General features: G+C 39.0%; 1 protein-coding gene across 3 annotated transcripts in view; it reads right to left on the bottom strand.

Annotated features, from left to right (window-relative positions):
* The window catches only part of ehmt1b (euchromatic histone-lysine N-methyltransferase 1b), an 83,828-nt gene that overhangs the window by 18,005 nt on the left and 59,823 nt on the right, over positions 1-6,000 (bottom strand). The window lies entirely within an intron of this gene.

Raw genomic sequence — 6,000 nt, forward strand, 5'->3', positions numbered from 1 at the left:
GTATTTGTCCTGTTGTGTTTTTGTTGTGTTACTGTGCAGATGTTCTCCCGAAATGTGTTTGTCATTCTTGTTTGGTGTGGGTTCGCAGTGTGGCGCATTATTAGTAAGAGTGTTATAGTTTTTTTTATACCGCCACCGTCAGTGTAACCTGTGTGGTTGTTGACTAAGTATGCCTTGCTGTCACCTGCGTGAGCAAGCGAAACGCCATACAACGTGTGACAGATCAGGCACGCTGCTTGTAGAGGGTGCTATGTGCTTTACCATCACGGCACTCATGTCGCTGGCAAGCGCCATTCATTCAAAACCTGTGTGCCGCACCAGCTTTCAGATTCCATATAAAGATATGGGCAGCGTGTCTGAGACCCCTGGTTTATACATAGCACAAAGCAAAAAGAAAACTTTGTATGCAGTGTTAATTCATTTAACATTTTAAAAAAAATTTGCGGCTCCCATTGTTTTCTATAATTTGCGAAACTGGTCAAAATGGCTCTTTAACTGGTAAAGGTTGCCGACCCCTGAACTAAGCTAACAAACAAATGGTCTCCCAAAAATGACTTGCACTTCATTACCGTAATTTCCAGTCTCTATGTCGCTAAACCATGCACTTTATACAATGCTGCGCCCAATTTATGGATTTTCCGGGTTCACAAGCTGCCAAAAAATGTAGCCTCGTCACATGCCGAACGGGTCACGGTGTGACGGTGGACCAATTAAATCGTTCAGATTCAATCAAACCACTCACACAGTCACTCAGTCAGCAATTTAACAAGGCACAACAAAATCCACACAATGCAGCAATCAACCCGGCCGTCGAAAAAGGAAACGGCTACTGCACAGAATGCAAATCCACTGCCACAAACAACCCTGCGAACGCCAAACTGCCACATGCTGAAGAAGAAGGCACAAGCTCAGACGAAACCCGCCTTGAGACGAAAGTGAAAGCAAAAACAAGTCAGAGAATACACTGGAAAAACAACTCTGAGTCCCTTCAACGCCGACAGCGAAGAAGACAAACTATGGCTCGGTGGTATACCAATATTACCGATATATATTAAACCGGTATATTTTACAAATAGATATGTATTTGAGACAATACCTGTGGTTAGAGTGTCCGCCCTGAAATCGTTAGGTCGTGAGTTCAAACCCCGGCCGAGTCATACCAAAGACTATAAAAATGGGACCCATTACCTCCCTGCTTGGCACTCAGCATCAAGGGTTGGAATTGGGGGTAAATCACCAAAATGATTCCCGAACGCGGCCACCGCTGCTGCTCACTGCTCCCCTCACATCTCAGGGGGTGAAACAAGGGGATGGGTGAAATGCAGGGGGTAATTTCACCACGCCTAGTGTGTGTGTGACTATCAGTGGTACTTTAACTTTAATACCGATATATAATATCTAGAGCTGTCCGATAATGGCTTTTTTGCCGATATCCGATATGCCGATATTGTCCAACTCTTAATTACCGATTCCGATATCAACCGATACCGATATATACGGTCGTGGAATTAACACATTATTATGGCTAATTTTGTTGTGATGCCCCGCTGGATGCATTAAACAATGTAACAAGGTTTTCCAAAATAAATCAACTCAAGTTATGGAAAAAAAACGCCAACATGGCACTGCCATATTTATTATTGAAGTCACAAAGTGCATTATTTTTTTTTAACATGCCTCAAAACAGCAGCTTGGAATTTGGGACATGCTCTCCCTGAGAGAGCATGAGGAGGTTGAGGTGGGCTGGGTTGGGGGGTAGGGGGTAGCGGGGGGTGCATATTGTAGCGTCCCGGAAGAGTTAGTGCTGCAAGGGGTTCTGGGTATTTGTTCTGTTGTGTTTTATGTTGATGTTCTCTGGAAATGTGTTTGTCATTCTTGTTTGGTGTGGGTTCAGCGTGGCGCATATTTGTAACAGTGTTAAAGTTGTTTATACGGCCACCCTCAGTGTGACCTGTATGGCTGTTGACCAAGTATGCATTGCATTCACTTGTGTGTGTGAAAAGCCATAGATATTATGTGATTGGACCGGCACGCAAAGGCAGTGCCTTTAATGTTTATTGGCGCTCTGTACTTCTCCCTACGTCCGTGTACCACTCCGTACAGCGGCGTTTTAAAAAGTCATAAATTTTACTTATTGAAACCGATACCGATCATTTCCGATATTACATTTTAAAGCATTTATGGGCCGATAATATCGGCAGTCCGATATTATCGGACATCTCTAATAATATCCTTTGACGCTGTCTTTCATAGCTACTCCCCCCGTTTACTTTTTACTTTTCTTTGTTGAATTTCTTCACTTTGACATTCAGAGTACTGGGCAGAAATCACATCGCGTCAAGACCCGCCGCGAGTCTTTACGAGGCTTTGTTTTAATTGTGTGAAAGCATTCACACATACACGATTCTTTTAAACAGTCGGATTCCCCTGGTCAGTACCAGATCAGACCGTTTAGCGGTAAGCTTGACGTGACGTGGCACGCTACTTTTCATATGGTTTTATGTCAACAAGACAGCGCCAGAAGTTCCACGCAGGGAATATCTTTTTACTAATGAAACTAACTAAAATTATATTGCTACTGCTATCAACACTGCTATTGTGACGTACAAAGCTCATAACCACATGCTGCCTGGGTGTCTACAGGAGAGGTTCAAACCTAGGAAGAGTCCCTATGACCTCAGAGGTTCAGCTGTCTTTCAGAAAGCAAACATAACAACGAGCTTAAAAAGTAGATGTGTTTCTGTCAGGGGGGTTCAACTGTGGAACAGCTTGGATGATTCCTTAAAATCTTCCAGTTCCATTCACACATTTAAAAAACACTTTAAGACCAATGTCTTGGAGAAATCTATCACTCTTGAATCAACACAGTAGTTAATACTATGATCAATGTTAATTAAAAACTAAATGTGGGATATAAATAATAATGGAAGTATAATTGTTTGTATATAGTATATAATTGGTGCAAAGGTTTAACATGTGTACAAGGATATTTCACATGCCTTTACTGCAGGGGTGCTCACACTTTTTCTGCAGGCGAGCTACTTTTGAATTGATCAAGTCGTGGGGATCTACCTCATTCATATATATAATTTATATTTACTTATTTATGAAATATATGTTTTTGTTAACAAGTTAAAAGGTGTTTAATGATAATGCAAGCATGTTTAACACATATAGTTAATATTGTTAATAAATTAAAGGTGTTTAATGATAATACAAGTATGTTTAATACATATAGTTAATATTGTTAACAAGTTAAAGGTGTTTAAAGATAATGCAAGCATGTTTAACCCATATAGTTAAGATTGTTAATAAATTAAAGGTGTTTAATGATAATACAAGTATGTTTAATACATATAGTTAATATTGTTAAGAAGTTAAAGGTGTTTAAAGATAATGCAAGCGTGTTTAACACATTTAGTTAATATTGTTAACAAGTTAAAGGTGTTTAATGATAATACAAGCATGTTTAAAACATATAGTTAATATTGTTAATAAATCAAAGGTGTTTAATGATAATACAAGTATGTTTAATACATATAGTTAATATTGTTAACAAGTTAAAGGTGTTTAAAGATAATACAAGCATGTTTAACACATATAGTTAATATTGTTAATAAATCAAAGGTGTTTAATGATAATACAAGTATGTTTAATACATATAGTTAATATTGTTAACAAGTTAAAGGTGTTTAAAGATAATGCAAGCGTGTTTAACACATAGTTAATATTGTTAACAAGTTAAAAGTGTTTAATGATAATACAAGCATGTTTAACACATATAAATTCCTTTCTTTCAGGAAGACAAGAATATAAGTTGGTGTATTACCTGATTCTGATGACTTGCATTGATAGGAATCAGACAGTGGTGCTAATAACGTCCGCATTTTCGAATGGAGGAGAAAAAAAGTCCTCCTTTCTGTCCAATACCACATGAAAGTGGTTGGTTTTTGGCATCTTATTTGTCCAGCTTCTGTACTCCTTTGTATACACTTTACAAGAAATACATTGTCGGCAAACTCCGTAGCTTGAAAGTCCTCCTTTCTGTCCAATACCACATGAAAGTGGTTGGTTTTTGGCATCTTATTTGTCCAGCTTCTGTACTCCTTTGTATACACTTTACAAGAAATACATTGTCGGCAAACTCCGTAGCTTGCTAGCTTGTGCACGCCAGCTTTCTGAGACTCTTATTTTGTTAGCGCAACTGTGCAACTGTGCAGTCGGTCTTTGGAGTTTTGACGACAGGTACGGCGCCAGAGTCTGTTGAAATAAAGTGTTTCTCGCCTTCCAGTCGGTAATTTTAATGAGCAGCAGCCAGCGTCATCTCAGAAGACCCTCGGGTGTCGTGAATGTCAATCAAGTGACGAAAGTGACGTCATAGTGAAGATTTATGATCGCTCATTTTTAGGACTATTTTTTTAATGCCTGGCTGGTGATCGACTGACACACCCTCCGCGATCGACCGGTAGCTCGCGATCGACGTAATGAGCACCCCTGCTTTACTGTGTATATTATTGAACAGTATTTATGTTGTGTACAATGTGTATTTATAATATGTTGTGAAAAGGAAATTTCATAATTTTTGGAAGCTAATCTTGTATTTGACTTTGTTTATAGGGTTAGGCGCAATAAGTGTTCAACTTCAGCCTAAACCCTTTCGGTCTGCAACATTTTTAATTTATGAATGTACAACTGTTTGTTTATGTAAAACTGTTTGTTTATTTTGTTGACCATTGACCGAAGAAAAAATAAATACTAAATACTAAAATTAACTTGATATCAAATGGAAGGAGGCAACATCACACAGTGACTGCAGACAACAACACACACACACATACTGGTCATCATTTAGAATGGGGACCAAGTTTATGATCATCACTTGTGGGGACCACCCTTTCTACAGGTTGTGGAGGCATAAAAAAATGAGGTAAAATGGCCACTGCCCAGTTAGCTCATACACGTCTTTAAATATCTGGATTGATGAAGTAATGTGCTGATCATTCTTACTGGGGACCCTGGGGAAAAAAAGAGCTAATATGGTTCATGGGGACCAAATTTAAATAATTTTCCATAATTCACACAAGTTTGTACGACCATTTAAAAAAAAAAAAAAAAAAAAAAAAGTTCAAATTAAATATGACATGATCCTCAGAATACAGCACTACAGCTGTCCTCTTATAGGAAGTTTCACCAGGTGGAAGTGATTAACTATACACGGAAGAAGTGTGAGCAGAGGAGCGAGTGCAGTACCAGCTACAGCCCAATGAGGGGGGCTGCTGTGCAAATGTCTCACACTCAAACTAACCAGTAAACATGTTTTATGGGCCAAAGCTTAAAAATCACTAAGGCATATTCAGAATGGATCTGACTATCATTTAAAAAGGTTTCCCTTTAGGGGACCTGTTTTTTTGTCCCCATACCGTCAGAGGTCCCCTAAAGGTGACAGTGTAAACAGAGTGATCTCCCCAATAAGTAAGTATTGCCAGAACACACACACAATCTCCTTGTTAACCAAAGGAAACACAACCTGATGAACTATTCAACAGAGCAGCTGCTGTTAACTGCTATAGCTAAGCTGAAAACCTCGCTGAGGTCACATATCATTTGGCAACAGACACCGCCTCTTAAAGACACACACACACTCTGCTCTCATATGAAACTTCTCTCAACTGCATATGACATATATTTGAAGTGTTGTTGTTGTTGTTTTAAGTAACCCATTAATTACTTTCCCTAGTAATGAGTAATTCCATTAGTAATTAAATTACTTAATTGGTTAAGTAACGAGTAACTATACTTAATTACTATTTAAAAGTAATTTTGAGAACACTGATAGTAACAGTCATGTGGTATTGAGTCTAAACTAAACACTTAGCACGTTTAATTTAAAATACAGATATATATCTGTGGAGGGAGATGGGGCCAGCGCTGCCTGCAGGAGCAAAGGTCACCGCCTCTGTCCATGGTGCTGAGGACAGGGCACCATCAGACGGGGGCGTG

Source organism: Nerophis lumbriciformis, linkage group LG20 (genome assembly GCF_033978685.3).
Source record: "Nerophis lumbriciformis linkage group LG20, RoL_Nlum_v2.1, whole genome shotgun sequence".
Lineage (NCBI taxonomy): Eukaryota > Metazoa > Chordata > Actinopteri > Syngnathiformes > Syngnathidae > Nerophis > Nerophis lumbriciformis.